Source organism: Bos javanicus, chromosome 12, assembly GCF_032452875.1.
Source record: "Bos javanicus breed banteng chromosome 12, ARS-OSU_banteng_1.0, whole genome shotgun sequence".
Taxonomy (NCBI): domain Eukaryota; kingdom Metazoa; phylum Chordata; class Mammalia; order Artiodactyla; family Bovidae; genus Bos; species Bos javanicus.
The window spans coordinates 79,130,127-79,153,728 of record NC_083879.1 but is presented as its reverse complement, the minus strand read 5'-3'; the positions used below and the strand labels follow the sequence as shown (position 1 = coordinate 79,153,728).

General features: G+C 41.8%; 1 protein-coding gene across 1 annotated transcript in view; it reads left to right on the top strand.

The window, feature by feature from the left end:
- The window catches only part of FGF14 (fibroblast growth factor 14), a 636,375-nt gene that overhangs the window by 9,999 nt on the left and 602,774 nt on the right, over window positions 1-23,602 (top strand). The gene's annotated exons all lie outside the window — the stretch shown is intronic.

The following is a 23,602-nucleotide window of genomic DNA, read 5'->3' as shown; positions in this document are numbered from 1 at the left end:
GAAAAATCTCAAGCATTTTCAAATCTTAAAACACACACACACACACACAAAACTTCACTGTAAATTTAAAAGTTGAATAAGACTATTTTGAGGGTATGATAAGGCAGGCTCCCCGCTTTATAAAAGAACGCTAGACCCAAATTATGTTTCTGGCAGATGGAGTAGGTTAAGGTTCCCTGCTCAGATGGCTTTACACTTTTAAAAGAGATTTGTTGGCCTAGTTTCCAGTCTTTTAACCTTTTTTCTCCCATCTTATGATAATATCCTCCTTGAAGTTTGCTTTTCAAAGAATTGGTCATCAGTTCCTCAAGAAAACTGGGTAGACTATTTATATCTCAAGACACAGGGAAAGAATGTAAGATCCTTCAAGAAGGACTTTTGTTTCCTAAATCCAGGATTTTGTAATACCTACCAGTGTAGGGGAGATGTGGGGATAGCTAAAACGGATAGGTGGACTTTGAATTGCTTCATGGGCTGCATTTCTGTTCTTTTAAGAACTCAGTTTCTGAAACAAGGAATAGTTTTGAATTCCTCAAAGAATTGTGTTACAACTTTTATGACATCAAAGAGCTGATCACTCATTGGACTACATTATCTTCTGTTTGCTGCTTTGGAGCCGGGAGAAGCTCTTCAACTAACATGGAAATAAAAAGATTTCTGTGTACTAGACTTAGAGCTGTCTGTTTCAGAAGATCTTTCTTTCCTTCTGAGTTCATAGTTTGACTTAGCTTAGGGGTAGTGGTAGTAGTAGCAGTAGTGTGTGTGTGTGCATGCGCACATGCGCGTGCAAGCCCATGTTCGGTTATGTCTGACTCTCTGCGACTCCATGGACTAGCCCACCTGCCAGGTTTCTCTGTCCATGGAATTTTCCAGGCACAAATACTGGAGTGGGTTGCCATTTCCTCCTCCAAGTGATCTTCTGGACCCAGGGATCAAATCCACGTCTCCTGAGTCTCCTTCATTGGCAGGCAGATTCTTTACCCTTGAGCCACCTGGGAAGCCTAACTTGGGGGAGGAGTCCTTGAAAAAGTTCTTATCAGGCTCTGAATGTCAGATTTCAGTCTGGCCCACTTCTCACTGTAGAGCTATTTTAAATAAAAAAAAAGATTTTTTCTAATATCTTGTCAGGTTTCAGTTGAGACAAATGGTAAATATTCCTGGCAGTAATGAAAAACTTGTTGGATTCTAAGAAGTGTCCCCAAAGAATGTGCAAAAGGTCCCACCCTCCAAAGATCCGGAGCCACATCCAAAGACAGCCAAAGAAAGCCTCGGTCATCAGGACATTAACTGAAGTGGAGTTAATGGAGTTGCACCTGGAGTGGAGTTGCACATGGAGTGCAACCTACATTTCTGTCCGGCCATGTTTTGAGGACCCTCAGTCTGATGGTTCCCAGGCTGAGTTCTCGGAACCTGAAATGAGACAAACAAGAAGCCAATAGCTGTTGCTGGAAGAGAAGGGATCAATAACCAGTGGGGCTTGGAGAGGAAGAAACTGTGAGATTTTCTCTTCCTTTCTCAACCGGGCACTGAGATCCAGGAGAACTGAGTGTGGTAAGAATTCTTCGGCAGTCTTACCAGTTTTGTCAGGCTCCAGAACAAGTGGGGTTTAAAGCAGAGTGTAAGTCTGGTATCTATGAATTTGTCGAGGTTGTTCATTAATTTTAACTTGAGTTTCCCACAGGCTGCTCAAGGGAATAACTAGTATCGGTTTACTGGTTTCCTGGAGAAGCCCTTGGAGTCCTGTTAGTTCCGAGAGGGGCCCATTTGGGGGCCATCTTTCAAGGGTATGTGTGGGGGCATGTGTAAGGTCACTAATTTGTTTTGTTTATAGTTTTGTCGTTTCTTCAGAGTGGAGAGGCAATTCAGATAGAGGATGGGTAGACGGTGAGGACTGACGTGGAGGATAGAGGGGAGTAAAGGGTCTTACAGTCTTCTGTTTTACGTACCTCTTGTGTCCTTAGATTTTCATTAGCCATTTTCAGTGAATCTTTCAATTAAGCTATTTTGGACTCTTGACAATTTTGGAAATACTGTGGAAAAATCTTTGTGTGGAGCTGGGTTGAAGGTCAGAACTGCCAGAGAGGAAGCGGGGAAGTCGAAAATAAGGCAGACACAGGGGCTGGAGAGGAAGTGGAGTCCATGTAATCTCCGTGGCCAGTTTGAATTTGGGAAGGGACAAGAGGGAGGCATCTAGGATGTTCTGACCAAGGTTTAAATGGTTTGGACGATTCCTTTTGATTCTGAGCTACTGACCATTTGCCAATAAAACACCCCTGTCTCCTTGAAACACAGAGCAAAACTTGCCTCTCTCCAGACTGTTTACATTCAAGAGGCTGTGGTAACTTTCAATGGCAAGTAGGAAACTTTGACAAGTTTTCCCATCTAGATCATAGTTTGAATGGGCAGTTCTTGGGAGAGTTGCTCTGGGTTAAAGAGTTCATTTTCTTGACTCCAAAGTCCATAGGGATGAAAAAATAATGCCTTACAATAAAGATAAGTCAAAGGTTTTTTTTGTTTTTGTTTTTTTCAAAGATGTTATATAGTTCTTTGTTGATAGTTGATGCTTTTGTGCACAATACTTTGTTCCATTTGGGGAGTCAAATAATAGTTAAAAGCCAATTTCCCAGATTATTCAGGTCTGGCAAGAAAAAGGAAGTGTGAACTTCACTGAATATACATACATAGGTTTGTGCACCTGCATCTTGGATAGAAATGTAGTTGTAATTAAAATGTCTGTTTTTGCCCCATAACATAATTGTGTTGTCTGCACAATTAGAGTGGATCAGTGAAGTGTGTGGTAGCCTCTACTGAAATGCTGCCTCTTTCTTAGATAAAGTGTAGTTTGAGAGGGATTGTAATCTCTGATTTTCCCACTTCCTGTGTGGAGCACATGACAGACTTTAAAAAAAGAAGACGTGAGTGGATTTTTTACCAGCTGGGCCATCAGGGCAGCTCCGAAAATAAGAAGGCTCTAAGGCTAAAACAGTTGTAGGGTTTTTGTTTTTTTCTTAAATAGCCACTTATTTGAAAGTCTGAAACTCATCTTTCTTGGTTGTGTTTCTGTTGTAATCCAGGTGTTACCATTTGAAAGCAAAGAAAGGGCTTTGTTTGCCTGGAGGCCTGAGTCACTTTCTAAATTAAACAGGCAGTAGTTACCAATGGCTCTGCCTCAACATTTTCCTGGGGGAGGGGGCGGCTTGAAAACAGTTGACCCAGTCTGCTCTTTCCTCCTTTATTATCCAATGACTTGTTTCCTAGAAATTCACTTTTTCCATCATCTTAATTAGCTTTTCTTTTACATTTAAACTTCCCACCCAAATGCCAGTTAAGTGGCGCAAAATCCCTCATGTATCAGACATGTAATAATAAATATAAAATATTGGAAATACTTCTTAATAGAATGGCTTCTAAATGTTAGAAATACCTTCATGATATAGCAACACATTAAAAAATAAATTTTAAAACAGAAATTTGTGGGATCATGATTGTTTACTTATTTTACCTTTCCTAATTATATTTCTTTTAAATTTTTATTTTTTATATTTGTTGATGCTGTTTATCATTTTTTAGTTGGAATTATATTTCCTTTAAAGGTCTTGGGAATGATCTTAAACCACACCGTGCAGAGGGGTTTCTGGCCCCCCATGGCGCATGGCCCTTTTCCTGGAAAGGTGCTGAACGTGCTCTCCTCTGCAGAGCCGGAGCCCAGGCCGCTCTGTCCCCGTCGCTTCAGTAAACTGCTTTTCCATCACCAAGGATCCCGCCCATTCTCCCAGTATTTGTACCCTCATACCCGAGATTTTGTCCGCACATCTTTCTTTCCTTTACTTGTGTCTTTCAAAAGGTTGGTCGTCAATTTAACTCTTCAGGCAAGGTTGGGATTAGTATATTATACAACTGGTTTTTCAACTTTGACGTATATTACCATAAGGGGGAAAAAGGGCAAAAAATATCAACAGTACAGTTGTCAGACAGTAAATGAGACACATCAGTCTGAACTTGAGATATTTTTCCAAAGTAGCACTTGTTTGACTATAATGTTTTTCTTTCTGGGCTTCAAATAACATGTTAGAAAAAACTGTGATGTGTATCTGTGGCTTTAATGGATTATATACTTAAACAATTTGGGAGTATTATTATTATCAATATAATTATTACACCTAATATTTCCAATAATGATAGTCTATACTTACTAGATTTTTAAAAAACATATTACTCTTTTATTTTAACTGATATATCCTGAATTACTCTGAATCCTGTATTAATATTTGTGCTCTCTGTGATAATAAAAATAATCTTTATAGGGTGCATTCTCTGTACTAGATATTTTATTTATATTACCTAATTTAGTCCTCAGAACCATAGGTAGGAACTTTTCTTACATTTATCTGATAAAGGGTGAAGATCAGGCATGAAGAGTTTAAGGAATTTATCTGATGCTACTCAGCTAGCTGGAGAAGGCAATGGCACTCCACTCCAGTACTCTTGCCTGGAAAATCCCGTGGATGGAGGAGCCTGGTGGCCTGCAGTCCATGGGGTCGATAAGAGTCGGACACGACTGAACGACTTCACTTTCACTTTTCACTTTCATGCATTGGAGAAGGAAATGGCAACCCACTCCAGTGTTCTTGCCTGGAGAATCCCAGGGACGGGGAGCCTGGTGGGCTGCTGTCTATGGGGTCGCACAGAGTCAGTCACAACTGAAGAGACTTAGCAGCAGCAGCAGCGCTCAGCTAGCAGTTGAAACACAAGCAGTCTTTCTCTAGAGGTGTCGTCTTAAATCCTTATATTGCAGCTACCGATTAAAGGCAGGTTCAAAGGGTATACATGAGAGTGGCTGGTATTGTCTCCGTGTCTCTGTGAATCATTCTATCTTGAAACTAAAGGGGAATGCAACATATTCAGTGTTTGGATATTTAGAATTTGTAGTGCTTTTTTTTTTTTTTAAATTGAGCATAATTTACATACATTAAAATGCACAGCTCTTTACAGTAGAGTTTGATATCTTTGACTATTGTGTGTATTTTTGTGCCAACCACCCTACTGAAGATCTAGAGTGTTCTCATCACCCCAGAAACCTCATTCTCTATTCCCACCCATGCCTCCTGTGAGAGGCAGCCTGATCTACTCTCTCTGACTTTACCTTAGCCTAGAGCCTCAGATGGCTTCCCTTGGTGGTTCAGTGGGTAAAGAACCTGCCTGCCGATGCAGGAGATATAAGAGATAGGAGTTTGATCGCTGGATCGGGAAGATCCCCTGGAGAAGGAAATGGCAACCCACTCCAGTATTCTTGTCTGGAAAATTCTATGGACAGAGGAGCCTGGTGGGCTACAGTCCATGGGGTCCCAAAGACTCGGAAACGATTGAGTGGGCATGTGCGCGCGCACACACACACACACACACACAGCCTCAGGTGATCAAATCCTGGAATCCTCGTGCCCTTGAGCCTGTGCTTTTCACTTGTTGACTTTGAGGTTTGCCTGTACCATCGCATGTGAGATGTATAGACCTCTCACTTGTTGACTTTGAGATTTGCCTGTACCATAGCATGTGAGATGTGTAGACCTCAATGTGGTAACTTCTGTTTTCTTTTGTAAACTAAAAACTCCTAACTGGACACACTCACTTTTGGCTAACATCCAGCAGTTGTCCGAAACTACAAAGGGTTCTCCAGCTGACCGCACATGCAGGCTAACAAGCCGGTCCTCCCCTGTTACAGGGATGCTGGTTGAGGACAGAGGCCCCTGGGTCAGAGATGAAGGACTGGATTACTCAGGACACGGGCTTCCCAGCTGGCTCAGTGGCAAAGAATCTGCCTGTCAATGCAGGAGATGTGGGTTCCATCCCTGAGTCAGGAAGATCCCCTGGAGAAGGAAATGGCAACCCATTCCAGGAACCTTGCCTGGAAAGTCCCACGGACAGAGGAGCCTGGTGGGCTACAGTCCATGGGGTCAAAGAGTCAGACATGGCTTACCAGCTAAACAACAGCAACAACTTAGGGTCAACAGGCTTCAGGTTCTTGTTTCCTGAGTCCTCATGTCTGCCAGGGGGCAGTGCTGAGTGGCCAAGGTGGGCACCTGCTCACAGTGGGTTGGTGTTAGAGCTGAGGACCTCTGAGTTTAGGAAATCTGCCTTCTTTTAAGGAGCTTCTTGAAAAAATGCCCAGTCTTTGCCCATCAGGGAACCATGGTCTTTATTATCCTGAATGGAAAACAAATCCACCCTCTAACCTGGAAGCTAAGCACCAAAGAATTGATGCTTTTGAACTGTGGTGCGGGGGAAGTCTCTTGAGAGTCCCTTGGACTGCAAATAGATCACACCAGTCAATCCTAAAGCAAATCAACCCTGAATGTTCATTGGAAGGACTGGTGCTGAAGCTGAAGCTCCAATGCTTTAACAACCTGATGTGAAGAGTCAACTCATTGGAAAAGACCCTGATGATGGGAAAGATTGAGGACAGAAGGGGAGAGGGTGACAGAGGATGAGATGGTTGGATGGCATCACAGAGTCAGTGGACATGAGTTTGAGCAAACTCTGGGAGATAGTGAAGGACATAGAAGCCTGGCGTGCTGAGGTCCATAGGGTTGCAAAGAGTTGGGCATGACTGAGCGACTGAACAGCAGCAACCTGGAAGCAGTCTTTAGATGCCAAGGTCGCTCTGCAATGCAAACATCCTCCTGAAGACAGTCTAAAGCAGAAGCTCTTTTGCAGACAGGGCAGAAATCCCCTGGGTAAGTTGTCCTTTAAGTCTGTTTCCACACAGCAACCTTGTCTTTCCTCTCTGGTGTCTTCAGGGCTGTCGTTCTGAAGATGCACATAATGTAGAGAAACATCTTATTTGGAAATTATGGAAAAGATGATCCTGAGGTTTTGAGAAGACAGATACTATACAATCTATCTGGGTAAACCTGTCAGCATTTATTTATTTATTTTTGTAAAGTGACATTTGTTGCTGTAAAAAGTAATTTATGCCATTATTTATTTTGGATCCAAGAGACCTTTAGTTGCCTTGGAGCAGAAATTTTTTAGCATCTTACTGAGCTATAATTTATATACAAAAAACCTTGAATGTTTAATGTGTATGATTTGATGAGTTTGGACATATGAATACACTTTGGTGCTCTCACCACAAAGATGAGATATTTATTACCTATCCATCACCTCCAAAATTTTCCTTGAGTCCCCATCTCCCTTTTGGCATTTATACAATAACTGTATGGGGTAAGTTCCATGTTAGTTACTGGGAGAGATTTAAAACACTCTGTAAAGATTTGGTCTTTGGCCCCAACGTACTGAAGCTCAACATATAGAGAACACTGGTAATGAGATATGAAAGGCCCACGGGAAGGCTGTAGGAGACCCATGGAAGGATGAGCCGGGAAGAAAGGGAAATCTCGTTGAGAAGTGTGACCTGAGCTGACTTTTAAATGCGTGTGTCTTTTGGCAGGAGAGATGAGTATATTCTTGGCAAGGGGAGTATAGTGTGAGTGCAAGTCAGAGGCTGAGCAAAAGGTTCATGTTTGGGGACTTTGGGTAATGTTAAGGGACTCTTTTTACTTTGGAGGATGAGAAGAATCATAATTCGGAGTCCAGAAGCCTGGCAGAGGAGCTAAACTGGATGTGGTAACAGTTAGTGAACTAGAGAATGTTTCTGGAATGGGAAGACTGAACAACTTGGTTTGTAGCACTTAAGGTCCATGGGGCAGCAGCGAACTTCCCAGCAAGATGATGTTTCCGGTGAAATATCACCAGACTGAAAATGTCACAGGCTATTGAGCTACAGGGAACTTTTCAGCAACGTGAGCCACAACTTCTTATACAAGAATCCTAATACATTGCTCTGGCTATGCTTTGGAGTAACCCCTGATGACTGTTGCTTAGTGGAGAGATGCATTAAGGAAACAATTTGCTAAAATCACAAGTCTTGGAAACGTATTTTGCTTTTCTTCTCCTTTCTTTTATAAAATTTGAATTGTGTTTGGGGAGGGGGTGAATATCTATTTCTTGGTTATCTTAATGCTTCAGAATGTCACAAAATATATAAAATGATATTTTAAGGGTGATCACTTGTTAAAACAAGAGCACAGATTTAGTTATTAATGACCATTTAAACTTTACAAATACATACCTAGTAATGCCTTATAATAAGCAATTTCAATTTCTTCGATTTAGAACTAGCATCCTTCTTAGAGATCCTAGGTTATAAGTTTATAAAATGGGTATTTACAGGGCCACAGCATAATTCATATAAGAAGGGGAAGGGGTTCATTTTAAAAAGGTGGTGATAACAGTTGTAGACACACTGTGGTAGGAGCAAATTGGCAGCAAAACCCTGAATTCTGTCATTTCAGTGGGAAGTGAGTGAGTAAATGATTAAACTTTTGTGGGTTTTTTTTTTGGTGCCAATTAGGGTAAAGGCAGTAGACAACTGTACAATGCAAAAAAAAAGGTCGGTCTGACTAGTGCAGAGTTAAGGAAAGGCTCTGAATGTTGTTGCATTAACATAGTCTTGAGTAAAAACATAAACTGCCATATAAAGATGCCACAGTCCAGGCCATGTCCTAAGGACTGGCACAGTTACACTTGCACTTCCTCGCCCAGTGTCTTTGCTGCCCGCTATCATGTCTGTGAAAGCCTCGAGGGAAGGAAAGGAGGGTCATCAGCTCTTTTTGTGAATCGTAGCAAGACTCTTACATTTATTGCCCAGAGCAGAAGCAGTTACCTCTGTGAATCTTAGTAACAGTTTTTGCTTGACTATGCTTTTCTTTCACTGTTACAGGTTTTTTTTTTTTTTTTCAACTTTAAAAAAAAATTTATTGAGCATCTGCTATGGGCCAGGGTCTGTGTTAGCTGCTGAGGATACAGGTAAGCAAATGCCTGTCTCCCAGAACTGACACGTCTGTGTGTGTGTTAGTCGCTCAGTTGTGTCTGAGTCTTCGCGACCCCATGGAATGTAGCCCTCCAGGCTCCTCTATCCATGGAACTCTCCAGGCAAGAATACTGGAGTGGGTGGCCATTTCCTTCTCCAGGGGATCTTCCTGACCCAGGGATCGAATCCAGGTCTCCTGCATTGCAGGTGCATTCTTTACCATCTGAGCCATCTGAGCCACCAGGGAAGCTCCCACTGTTACAGTTTTAACAGAAGATGGAACTTTGACCCTTTCTTTCTTGTATTCTATAAAATTTATAATTGGTAGAAATACTTTTAAATATTATTGTATGTTTTATGAGGAGCTCTTCTTTCTCTCTTCACTTTAGAATTACTAGAAAATTAAGGAAAATGATAGATGTTGGTAGTGCTAACAAGTATGGCAAAACAGGTACAGAGTACTTAAAAAATTGCCTAAAAGTAATTTCAGGTAATATACATTATATTTATTTCCTAACTGTCATATTATTACATCTTGGTAAAATATCCATATTTTAAGTTGCTGAATAGTGAAATACTCTTTCAGCTAAATTTTGGTTTGGATTTTTCCAACTTGAGGGACAAACGCTAAGCATGTTAAATGTATTTATGGACTTGGAAGTATGTTAGACATGACTAAATTCTGGATGCTTGTGTGCTCACCTGATCTATAGACGGACGGAATCTTTCATCTAAGACAGCCACTGGGCAAGGGTTTGTGTTAACAGCAATTTGAAGGCAGAAATGAGTAGCTTGGAAGTGGGATCAATGCAAAAATAATGAATAAGTTACATACTTTGGGTTTTTAAACTTGTGATTTTGAAATTAAAAACCAGAATATTTTATACCCACACCAGTCCATTTCATGGCTTTCAAATAGTTTTTGTTGAGATCATTTTTACTTAAAATTAGATGCCAATTGAAATTAGATTGCCAAAAGAATCTTGAGAAGAACAGCAAAGGTGGAGGCAACATGCTCCCTGATTTCAAGCTCTATTACAAAGCTGTAGCAATTAAAACAGTGTGGTACTGGCATACATGCACACACATAGGTCAGTGGGACAGAATACAGAGCCGGGAAATGAACCCATGCCGTATGGTCAATTCATTTATATCAAAGGAGCCAAGAATAGACAATGGGGAAAGGACAGTCTCCTCAATAAATGGGAAAATTGGACAGGCACATGCAAAAGAATAAAGCTGGACCACTGTATTATATCATACACTAAAAATTAACTACAAATGGATTAAAGACTGGAATGTGAGACCTGAAACCTTTAAACTCTTAGAAGAAAACATAGACAGCAAGCTTCCTGACATAGGTCTCGGTGATGATTTTTTGAATCTGACATCAAAAGCAAAAGCAGTAAAAGCAAAAATAGACAAGTGTGAACACATCAAACTGAAAAGCTTCTGCTCAGCAATGTCTACTGAATGGAAGAAAATATTTGCAAATCATATATTCGATAAGGACTAATCCCCAAAGTATATAAAGAACTCATGCAACTCAATAACAAAACAAATGATCTGATTAAAAAATGAGCAGAGGATGTGAATATACCTATTCTCACGTCAAGACGTACAGATGGACAATAGGTATGTGAGAAGATACTCAAAGTCACTAATTGTCAGAGAAATGTAAATCAGAATTGCAATAAGGTTATCACCTCACATCTTTTATAATATCTGTTATCAAAAAGATAAGAAATAACAAGCAGTAGGGACGATGTGGAGAAAAGGGAGACCTTGAGCCCTGTCAGTGGGAATGTAAATTGGTGCAGTCACTCTGGAAATCAATGGAGGTTCCTCAGAAAATCTAAACTAGAACTACCATCTGATCCAGCACTTCCATTTCTGGGTATCTATCTGAAGAAAATGCTAACTAAAGACATTGCACCCTCATAATTATTGCAGCACTAGCCAAGATATGAAGCAGCCTAAATATCCATCAATAGTTGGATGGATAAGAAAGATGTGGTATGTGTGTATATATATATATATGGAGTGGGAGGAATGAGTGAATTCTTTTTTATTACTTAATAAAGTTAAAAGAATTCTCTTTTGCACTACCAAGTGCTCAAGCTACAGTAGTCAAAGAATCCATAGACCTTCAACTCATAGCTCAGCTGTCTCCATTTCGCATCTGGTTTCTTGATGTATTACCCACTACCATCCAGGACTACCTGCCTTTCTTCTTCATTCATGCCAACATCCACCTGCTGTTCTATTGCCCTGAAACTTCAGTCATTTTCCACTTACTTGAACCGAAAGACATCCTACACACATAGGGTCCATGTGTGTAGGTTATCACCTTCACCACCAAAATAAGGAAGTAATGGTAAATTAGAATGAGGAAATCTACCACTAATACGTCCTTATTTTAAAGGTCCTGGCTCAAACCCACTGCAGGCTCATGGGCCATGATGAGCACTAACAAACGATATGGTTCAACGTGTCTGCAATGGCATCTATGTCTGAACATCTACTTCGGAGCAGTGCTCTACCTACCTGACCACACCAACCAGTGTTAAGTTTACCTAGCACCATCCTTGTCACAGTTCAGCTGAGACTTGAAGAAACAGATACAAGGCAAAGTCCTTGAGGGTGGCAGGTTCGTGGATCAAGAAATAGTCCTGGGTACACGTACAGATCCTATTGCTGTCTCTCCGGTCACAGCAGGGGCCTAGAAGGAAGTCTCTTCCTCTCTGTTAAGCACTGAGCCCCACGGGACCTACCAGGGAAACCTTTCTGCTGTGCTGGTTCCTCTTATCAAGCGATGTAAAACTTGGAAACTAGTCTCATTAAATGCCTTTAGAAGCAAGAAAAAAAGAGAGAAGTAAAATTAGATGCTTAGGTGTGCAGCTTAGGATGGATAGGTTTAACAGGACATTTTAAAGTGTGTCTACTTCCTGTATCAGGCTTATTAGTCAGGCAGGCACCTTGGCATTGGTAATTACGGATTAGTACAATCTAGCTATGGGCCAGTGCAGGAGACGTGGGTTCCATCCCTGGATCGGGAAGATCCCCTGGAGAAGGAAAGGGCAACCCACTCCAGTATTCTTGTCTGGAAGATCCCATGGACAGGGGAACCTGGAGAGCTAGAGTCCACAGGGTTGCAAGAGTCAGACAGGACTTAGTGACCACCACCACAATCTAACTAGCACTTTAAACTTCTCTCAAATAAGTAGGTCACCTTGGTAATTTAGAAGTTCACTCTGTTACCTCCAAATATCTGGTATCTTAGTCTTCATACAGGGAGAGGAGAGGATTGGAAGGTCAGATACAGATGGAAGAGTTGCTGGGGATGGTCTGTCCTGGAGCTAAAGAAGCAATATTGACAGAGGTGATGGGGAAACAGTGGAAACAGTGTCAGACTTTATTTTTTTAGGCTCCAAAATCACTGCAGATGGTGACTGCAGCTATGAAATTAAAAGATGCTTACTCCTTGGAAGGAAAGTTATGACCAACCTAGATAGCATATTGAAAAGCAGAGCAATTACTTTGCCAACAAAGGTCTGTCTAGTCAAGGCTATGGTTTTTCCAGTAGTCATGTTTGGACGTGAGAGTTGGACTGTGAAGAAAGCTGAGCGTCGAAGAATTGGTGCTTTTGAAGTGTGCTGTTGGAGAAGACTCTTGAGAGTCCCTTGGACTGCAAGGAGATCCAACCAGTCCATCCTAAAGGAGATCAGTCCTGGGTGTTCATTGGAAGGACTGATGCTGAAGCTGAAACTCCAATACTTTGGCCACCTGATGTGAAGAGCTGACTCATTGGAAAAGACTCTGATGCTGGGAGGGATTGGGGGCAGGAGAAGGGGACGATAGAGGATGAGATGGCTGGATGGCATCACTGAGTCGATGGACATGAGTTTGAGTGAACTCCGGGAGTTGGTGATGGACAGGGAGGCCTGGCGTGCTGTGATTCATGGGGTTGCAGAGTCAGACACAACTGAGCGACTGAACTGAACTGAAACTCTATCATAAACTCATGTATCTTCCTTCCCCTTTGCCCTTTGCTCTCTCATTTCTTTTTCCTTTTACCACTGCCACTTATGTCATGAGATTCTGCTTGTTGGACCAAATGAAGGATGGATTTGGAGTATTCTAAGTGGAATGGAGGAGTCCATAGCTGTCCTTAGGTAGCATTTCATGATAAATTTGGTACATGTTCAAGTTGAAAAATGCAGTGAAAGTAGCAATAACTGTAAAATAGGTTATGACTGGAAACTGGTTTATTGCTCCACAAAACCGACTGGCAATGCCCTTGGGGTCTTTGTGCATTTTTTTTTTTTTTTGTACTTTTAAGTTTATTTACTTGGCTATCATGGGCATGCTTATCTAATGCCTACCTTTACTGTAGTTTAGCTTATAAGCACTTAAAAAATTAATACCCTTGTAAAACTTACAAGGACTTTAAGGAAATTAATACCATTGTGAAAATAAAACAGACTATTCATAGGTATATGGAAAGAGCAATTTTTATATATTTATCTCTGATTAAAATAGTTCTCTGACTTATTGATGTTTATCTAAAATGTTCAAAGCACAGTCATTTCATTAATATACTGACAATAATAAAACTGTATTTATATTTACTTTGCCTACTTAGCTTTAATATTAATGCCATGAGGCTCAGAATTCACTGAGATATAAATTATACTTTTATTTAAACTTATTCCAATTCACTTCTTAAATATCTCAGTTCAGTTCAGTTGCTCAGTCGTGTCCGACTCTTTGCGACCCCATGGACTGCAGCATGCCAGGCCTCCTTATCTATCACCAACTCCTGGAGTTTACCCAAACTCATGTCCATCGAGTCAGTGATGCCATCCAATCATCTCATCCTCTGTCGTCCCCTTCTCCTCCTGCCCTCAATCTTTCCCAGCATCAGGGTCTTTTCCAATGAGTCAGCTCTTCACATCAGGTGGCCAAAGTATTGGAGTTTCAGCTTCAACGTCCGTCCTTCCAATGAATATCCACGATGATCTCCTTTAGGATGGACTGGTTGGATCTCTTTGCAGTCAAAGGGACTCTCAAGAGTCTTCTCCAACACCACAGTTTAAAAGCATCAATTCTTCGGCGCTCCACTTTCTTTACAGTCCAACTCTCAAATTCATACATGACTACTGGAAAAACCATGGCCTTGACTAGATGGAACTTTGTTGGCAAAGTAATGTCTCTGCTTTTCAATATGCTGTCTAGGTTGGTCATAGCTTTTCTTCCAAGGAGTAAGCACCTTTTAGTCTCATGGCTGCAGTTACCATCTGCAGTGATTTTGAAGTCCCCTGAAAAAGTCAGCCACTGTTTCCACTGTTTCCCCATCTATTTGCCATGAAGTGATGGGGCTGGATGCCATGATCTTCGTCTTCTGAATGTTGAGCTTTAAGCCAACTTTTTCACTCTCCTCTTTCACTTTCATCAAGAGACTTTTTAGTTCCTGTTCACTTTCTGCCATAAGGGTGGTGTCATCTGCATATCTGAGGTTATTGATATTTTTCCCAGCAAACTGGATTTCAGTGTGTGCTTCATCCAGCCCAGCATTTCTCATGATGTACTCTGCATATAAGTTAAATAAGCAGGGTGACAATATACAGCCTTGACATACTCCTTTTCCTATTTGGAACCAGTCTGTTGTTCCATGTCCAGTTCTAACTGTTGCTTCCTGACCTGCATACAGATTTTTCAAGAAATATCTCATGTAAAACTTAAATATTCCGTGATAAGAATGTCATCTGAAGTTGTAGGAGAACAACCCCTCCTGTTATACCTTAATATATATTGAGGTATATTAAGCTTTGTTTAAAAAAATCACCATATTTTCCAGTTGGGTAAAGATGATAAAGAATCTGCCTGCAATGCAGGAGACCTGGATTTGATCCCTGGGTCAGGATGCCCTGGAGGAGGAAATGGCAACCCAATCCAGTATTCTTGCCTGGAGAATCCCATGGACAGAGAAACCTGGAGGGCTAGAGTTCATGGGGCCAAAAAGAGTCGGACACGACTGAGGTACTAACACTTTCACTTTTCAAAGCCCTGTCACTATAAATGCGCAGAGACTTTCCTAAAGTAGGTGGGCAGTCTCAGGGCCAGTCATCTGTGGAAAAGTTCAGACATGAACCTGAACCCTAAGAGTGGGAGTTAACCACCTAGGAAAAGAAACGTCATACTCTCCCAACTTCTCCTGGGTTTGAGTATTAGGCTGCTAGATGTTAGTAGGTATTTTGGCAGGTTGGAGGCTGAGTAGGGAGCCATCCATGTACTGAACTGCAAGCTGAAAATGGCTAAACTGTATGCTAGACTGTCCAGTTCCATGGCATTCTATGTTGATTTCTTTGTGTTCTTTCCAAGTATTTAATTCCCTTATACTTAAGTATTGCAGCCTTCCCTTGGCTGTGCATGGGGAATTAAGAGAAGGCTTGAACCAGAGTAGTAAATTCAGAGCAGTGCCACTATTCTCTGTCTTTCAGGCATCACTAGTGGGACACACACAGGGGAGGTGCATCTCAGGATACATGACCAAAGCTCCAAAAGGCCTGGCTTGAAAACTGAAAGATCATGGTTTTTATTTGCTTAAAAATAAAAGCTTTTTTTTTTTGTTTTTATGACATTAAAGATATTTTATTTGTAATTACATCATCAGGGAAGAGTGCAGTTATGAGGTGATTTTTACTTCTCTTTCCTAACTTGCTTACGTGGGCCTCTAAGCTTTAAGAACCAGGTGTACATATATCCCCTCCCTCTTGGGCCTCCCTCCTGTCTCCCTCCCCACCCGGGATATATGCACACCTATGGCTGATTCATGTTGAGGTTTGACAGAAAGCAACAAAAGTCTGTAAAGCAATTACCCTTCAATTAAAAAATAAATAAATTAAAAAAACAAAAAAGAACAAGGTGGAGGGACTTCCCTGGTGGTCTAGTAGTTCAGAATCTGCCTTGTAATGCAGGGGATGTGGGTTCGATTGGTGGTCATCGGGGAACTAAGATCCCACATGCTGAGGGGCAGGTAAGCCCTCGCTGCAACTTGCAGAGCCCTTTCTCTGCAACTAGAGAGTCTGTGTGCTGCGACAAAAGATCCCACACGCCACAACCCAGACCCAGCACAGCCAAGTAAAATGCTGAAGGAAGGGAACAAGGTGGAATTATTAACAGCATGCTGGCATCCTTTTGCCTTAATCTGTGTGCACATTTAACATCCGGAAACATACAGTAAAGGCTTACCCATTGAATTCTGTACATATGTGTATGTGTGCATATACATGGGTGTGTATCTAGCTCCACATTCCCTCAGGATACACACGATACATGTGATACATACAAATGAATCAAATATAGGACTACGTCTTGGCTATTTCCTTATGTCCAGTGAGAAACTTACTACTTCCTGATGCCTGGTGGCTTTGCTGAATGAATGTGTTCAGAATAGGTTTGATTTACTTGAAAATAATATTTTTCTTAATATTTTTAATTTTAGATATCTCCAATTTAAAACTGGGGAATTGAGCTCTGAGTACAAATAACCACTTTCACAGAGGTTTTTGATGCTATTATTATCATGTTAAAAAACGAAATGTTTAAAAATCTGAATTTTGATTTGTGTATTTCCCTAAGTCCCTGGTGGCTCAGATGGTAAAGCGTCTGCCTACAATGTGGGAGACCCGGATTCAATCCCTTGGTTGGGAAGATCCCCTGGAGAAGGAAATGGCAACCTACTCCAGGACTCTTGCTTGGAAAATCCCATGGACAGAGGAGCCTGTGAGCTACAGTCCATGGGTCACAGAGAGTTGGACACGACTGAGCGAATTCACTTCACTTCTTTAACAGGAATATAGAAAACTCTCCATCTTTAATGTCGTCCTCTACATGAAGGATCTTCTCTATCTTCTTTTGGCTGGTGCTTGCCAAGATGTCCCCAGCCCTATTGCTTGAGATGGCCAGTTCTGTGACCCCTGTCTAAAGGCCACGCAGAGCCTCTGTGTCCTTATTGTCTTCTTTGACAACTCCTATTAATAGTTGTGTATCTAAAAAACAATTTTGGTTGCTGTTTTTTTTTTTTTTTTACTGTGTGAACTTTGGAGTTAAGATTGGAATCCTACCTGTAATTCCTCTCTAGCTCAGAGTTGTTTCTGTTTATTGGGCATATTTTGCTTTTGGTAGTAGAGAAAGCATACTTCCTTTGAATGTCTGTAGTGACTGAAGGAGAACATGTAAGTAAAGTGCCTGCGGAAACACCCGGCATGTGGACATTTATTTATCAGCCCCTTCCTTCACATTTCCTTTCCAGAAACAATTTTAGTTTTCTTTCCGACATTTTCCAGTGGGTGATCTATGCTAAAATTATTATTATTATCAATTGATATAATTTTAAAGCTTTACCTATAGTTAATACTTTTATTGTTGTTTAGTTCCTCAGTTGTGTCTGACTCTTTACGACCTCATGGACTGTAACCTGCCAGGCTTCTCTGTCCATAGGATTCCCCAGGCAAGAATACTGAAGTGGGTAGCTGTTCCCTTCTCCAGGGGATCTTCCCAACCCAGGGATCGAACTGCATCTCTTATGTCTCCTGCATTGGCAGGTGGATTCTTTACTGCTGAGTCACCAGCAAAACCCTAAGAATTTACTTATGTATCCTATAGTATTAACTAAAATGCCCCAGTAAAGGCTGAATGGAGTCAGATTGAGAGGCCTGGTATTGGGTTGGTCAAAAGGTTTGTTTGGGTAAAAAGTGAAAGTGAAGTTGCTCAGTCATGTCCAATTCTTAGCGACCCCATGGACTGCAGCCTACCAGGCTCCTCCGTCCATGGATTTTCCAGGCAAGAGTACTAGAGTGGGGTGCCACTGCCTTCTCCGATAAGATGTTACAGAAAAACCTAAAGGAACTTCTTGGCCAACCCCGATAGAAGCCATGTTTTCCCTGAGTCCCTTGTTGTACTTTATGGGCCTAACCAGTTCTTTACTCACAAGCCTTCAGGGCCAAAGGAGACTGGAACATTTTGTGTTTTGCTTGAAGTGGGACTGGCTGCAAAGAAACAGTTTTGAAGTTCATATATTGTTCTGAAGCTAAAGAACATTGTCACACATACCTGCTAGAATATTACAATATTATCTGCTTTTCCTGTATATCTTGTTGAGTTGAGCCTTAGTCATCTACATATGCCAAAATGAATATTAAAATATTTAATAGGCTTTTCTGATTAGTATATTTTATGTTATTTTTATTATTATCTTCCTCGATTGCTAATATCTAATAATAATTACCTCACGATTTTGAGGTAAACTTTATAGGTTATTCTCACTGAGGATTTTTACCTTAGTTATAAATGAAGTTATAAACCAGTCAATCTTAAAGGAAATCAACCCTGAATATTCATTAGAAGGACTGATGATGAAGCTGAAGCTCCAATACTTTGGCCACCTGATGCAAAGAACTGACTCATTGGAAAACAGCCCGATGCTGGGAAAGATTGAAGGCAAAAGGAGAAAGGGATGGCAGAGGATGAGATGGTTAGATAGCATCACTGACTCAATAGCCGTGAATTCAAGCAACTCTGGGAAGTGGTGAAGGACAGGGAAGCCTGGAGTGCTGCAGACCTTGGGGTCATAGTATCACACACAGTGTGGCAACTAAATAACAGCAGCCTAAATGAAGAAAGCACATTTTAAAGCAAACTTTTTCTATCATTCATTGCCCAACTTACTATTTTTTTTTTTACTTCTTTGAATTTAAAAATCTCATTTGCAACTTTGAACTCTGTTTTGCTCCTAGGCTTTTCTTTCTTTTCCTTCCTTTCCAAACCCCATCTCCCCCCTCACACTGTGTATTTAAGTCTGAGTTTTGCTACTAGCTTTGCTGCTCACACCCTGAAAACTGTAAATAGCTTATCCTGCCAATTTTGTATTATCTGTGAAAACTGTAGCCCGTTTCTTTGTTTCTACCTGGCTACTTCAGGCTCTATCACTCATTTATTTTCTTCAGGAAAAAAAATAACCTGATATTTAAAGTCTAGCTTGAATTTGCCTCTTTCAAGAGCCTTGTAGGAACTGCTAGGCTTGTAAATGAGACTTCTGATCTGTTGGGAGGGAGCTTGGACCCCAAGAGCACACTTCCCACCCTAGGACCCAGGTGACCGGGGCTGTTTCTAACACCAGGCACCACTGGATTTGTGGTGATTACTTATTATCAATAGGTGGGCTGCTGCTGCTAAGTCACTTCAGTTGCCTCCGACTCTGTGCGACCCCATAGATGGCAGCCCACCAGGCTCCCCCATCCCTGGGGGATTCTCCAGGCAAGAACCCTGGAGTGGGTTGCCATTTCCTTCTCCAATGCGTGAAAGTGAGAAGTGAAAGTGAAGTCGCTCAGTCGTGTCCGACTCTCAGTGACCCCATGGACTGCAGCCTACCAGCAGGCTTCTCCATCCATGGGATTTTCCAGGCAAGAGTACTGGAGTGGGGTGCCATTGCCTTCTCCGTCAATACATGGCAGTGACCCCAAATAACTGACTCTCTTTTTCTTGACAGTACCACTGGACAATACATAATTTTCATGTGCTAGGAAAAGATAGCTTAGGGAACCTAGCAAGTGACCCACTCCAGTATTCTTGCCTGGAGAATCCCATGGACAGAGGAGCCTAGTGGGCTACAGCAACTCTTTGGGACCCCATAGACTGTAGCCCACCAGGCCCCTCTGTCCACGGGATTCTCCAGTCAACAATACTGGAATGCGTTGCCGTGCCCTCCTCCAGGGCATCTTCCTGACCCCAGGGAGTGAACCTGCATCACCTGCAGTTCCTGAATTGCAGGCAAATTCTTTACTGCTGAGCCATCAGGGAAGCCCAAGTGAAGTTGACCTGATTCAAAATGTCAATCAACCAATCATTAAATTGTTTCCTATTGTATATTTAATATGACACCAGAAGCAATGAGGTTTCACTAAAAGTTACTTGATGTGTCATTTGATATATACTTTATTTAGAATTATGTGTTAGTGGAAGTTCTTTCTGGAAGAGGCTGTGCAGGAGGAACGTATAACTTTAAGAACACTGTAGACTGTAGTTACACATATCTACTCAGAAGACAGGGCTGGGGTACAGAAAGACATGCTGGCTTCCATATGTGGCCGGTAAATGAAAATTTAGGAATGAATGAAGGACGGAGGAGAGAAGGCATGGAAGGAGAAGACAGCCCAGGACAGGGTCCTCACAGACTCCAACACTTAATAAAATAATAAGCCAGCCAGGCATCTTTATTGAAAGCAGAATTAGCTGGCTTACTCCTTAGAATCCGAAAATCAATGTAATAAATGGACTCTAGAATCTACAGCTTCTGAATTGATAGGTTTCTTTTTTCCTTTCAGTTAGCTTTGAACTCAATAAAGGAGGAGGATACATTAGGACACACTGTTCTTTTGCTTATGATGTTCTGTTTTATGTATACAGTTTTTAATCTGTTGTTGATCTTTTTTAAGAAGCGGGATTGAAAAATTATATTAAAAAAGGAGGCAGAGGACTTTTATTGACACTTTATCTGCTGAGTTGAGGTTGGGTTTTCTTAAACTAAGAAGCAGTTATCTTGTCTGGAAAGGAATTCAGGTGAGTGTTTTTCGTTTCTGAAATCTGGAGGACACAGTCTTAAAATAGAAACTATAGTTCATGTTTCCAAATATAGCTTCCCATGTAAATAGTCTTAACATCCAAAGGTTGGGTCTTTATTTTATTTAGAAGGTAGATTTTATATGATACGCTTGATTCTTTAAAAACAATAGATTAAACTTTACTAAGTCTTCTATATTGTTGTCATGAAAGAATTATAGTTTGTGCCAAAGAGCTGAGTTTCTAGTCATTAGTTTACCCCCAAGTCTTATCTCTTCAGCTAAAGCATTTTATTATCTGGATCGCACTGTCTGAGGGCTCGGATTCGAGCACAGCAGTGACTGGTTCCCAGGCTGAATCAGGGATACGGAACACAGCTTCCTCCTGGTGACTGCCAGCCTCCTGCCTCTAGCTCGACCCTGCGTCTGGTGGTGAAGATTAACAGGAACACACATGAACGTGTATTTCGTTTCCGGGGTGTGACTGTGGCAGCGGGGGTGCTACTTTTTATCAGAGCGAGTGACCTTTCCAGCACCCTCTGCAGCTCCAGTTCTGTTAGGTGGAGTCAGCCAGAGGCGACTGGCTGGTTATTATGATAGGTAGGGCTTCCCTGGCGGCTCAGATGGAGAGAGTTCACTTGCAACGCAGGAGACCGGGTTTGATCCCTGGGTCAGGAAGATCCCCTGGAGAAGGGAACAGCAACCCACTCCAGTATTCTTGCCTGAAGAATCCCACCGACAGAAGAGCCTGGAGGGCTATAATCCATGGGGTCGCATAGAGTTAGTTGGACACAAGAGAGTGACTAATACACACACATGATAGATTTAGTCCATGTCTTCCTTTGACTCCAGCTCTGCCTCTCTGAATTCTTGTTTGTGGAAGTTTAGTTTTCTGAAATAGAGTTCAGCAAATGTCGGCTAGCTGATGTTCTCTCATATCTCAAGTATTCTTTTTTATTTCCTCTTGAATATTTATTTCATTTATTTATTTGGCTGCACTGGGTCTTGGTTGTGGCGTCTAGTTCCCCGACCCGGGATTGAACCTGGGCCCCTGCATTGGGCGCACGGAGTCTTAGCCACTGGACCACCAGGGAAGTCCCTCAAGTGTTCTTTCTTTTTTAAAATTTAATTTATTTCTTTCTTTTTGGCTGTGCCGGGCCTCCTCTAGTTGCGGCACACGGGCTTCTCACTGTAGTGGCTTCTCTTGTCGCCTACGGGCTCTAGGTGCTCAGGCCTCAGTAGTGACGGCACGTAGGCTCAGTAGTGGGGCTCCTGGGTTCTGGAGCACAGGCTCAGTAGTGGCTCCTCTCTCAGTAGTCTCCTGCCACAGGCTCAGTAGTTGTGGCTCCTGGGTTCTGGAGCACAGGCTCAGTAGTGTGGCTCCTGGGTTCTGGAGCACAGGCTCAGTAGTGTGGCTCCTGGGTTCTGGAGCACAGGCTCAGTAGTGTGGCTCCTGGGTTCTGGAGCACAGGCTCAGTAGTTGTGGCTCCTGGGTTCTGGAGCACAGGCTCAGTAGTTGTGGCGCATGGGCTTGGTTGCCCCCCGGCATGTGGGGTTTTCCTGGATCAGGGATTAAACCTGTGTCTCCTGCATTGGCAGGTGGATTCTTTACACTGAGCCTCCAGGGAAGCCCTCAAGTATTCTTCATCCTGTGGGATCAGCATGGTTCACTAGCAAGGTGGCTGTTTTTAGGCAATTGTTTCAAGTTATTGGGAATTTGGTTAAATTGCATAAACCAACAATATATCTTTGTCACTCTAGAAAATTTCACTTTAGCCCTTGGTTAAAAAAAAAATCTCTAGAAGGTTTTGCTTAATAGAATTTCTTCTGGTAGATGTTTAGGGAGGTATATGTACGTGTTGGTATACCTAAAGGCTGACCTACAACTTCTACATTTTCCTTTGATATATATTCCCCTTTAGTAAAACATACAAGGTATGGATTTTGCACCATGGCTTACGAAAATAAGATAACATACTTCTGCCTGCATCAGTCTTTTCTTCGCCAGCTGGGTGTACTCTCTTAAATGGACTATCATGCACTTAAACTTCAAAGTTATCACCTTAGTTTTGTATTGCAGCCATTCATGCCCGTTAAATTGTCAGTCAGTGAGATCTGAGACTCCAGTGAGACCAATAACTTGTTATTGAATGTTCAGTGCCCAGAGGAGTGTTTTGCAGATAATCGATCCTCAGTAGATATTTCCTCATTGAGTTGATTGAATTATTCACTTTTAATATCTCTTCAATTGGTGATCTGCAGAAGATAGGATACTACAAGAAGGAGGTGTAAGGAATAGTATCGGCCTCTTTGTACTTGGAAGCTACACCCAGGAAACAATATCACTGCAACAGTTTATTCTGAATTTGCACATCCAGAGAAACTTCAGGTCTAATCTAGTACCATGTTGTAGCATGGATCATATCCACAATCAGACTTAATGGAGACATAACGAACAGACTTTTGGACACAGTGTGGGAAGGAAAGGGTGGGATGATTTGAGAGAGTAGCATTTGAGACATATGCATTACCATGTATAAAACAGATAGCCAGTGAGAATTTGCCGTATGACACAGGGAGCTCAAACCCAGTGCTCTGTGACAACCTAGCGTGGTGGGATGTGGGTGGGAGGCGGGAGGGAGGGGACCTATATATATACCTATGGCTGATTTATGACAGAAACCAACACAATATTGTAATTATCCTCTAATTAAAAAAACCATTTGGACTCTCAGGGTTGGAAGGGTCCTGAAATGGCACCTGTTCCAACCTTCCATCCAGTGCCCGAGTTCCTTCTGTGGCAGTGGTGTCCACCTTGGCCATCAATTTGAGTGACTTGAGCTTCAAAAGCCCTGAGGTAAAAAAAACAAACCTGTTTTCATGCTTCGTCTACTCCAGCTTTATAAGCATCTCTGTGGGTGGGACCTGGGCCTCCATCTTGGAAAAAACTCCTTGGGTGGTTGCAGTGTGCATTCCAGGTTCAGAACCATGGTTCTGGAAACTCAGTATCAAGTATCTTCCCTGTCTGATCGAACTCCTCTGGTGATGAGTGCCTCACTATCCAACTTCATCTTGTGTTTATTCCATTTATTCCAATAGTGACTTAATTATG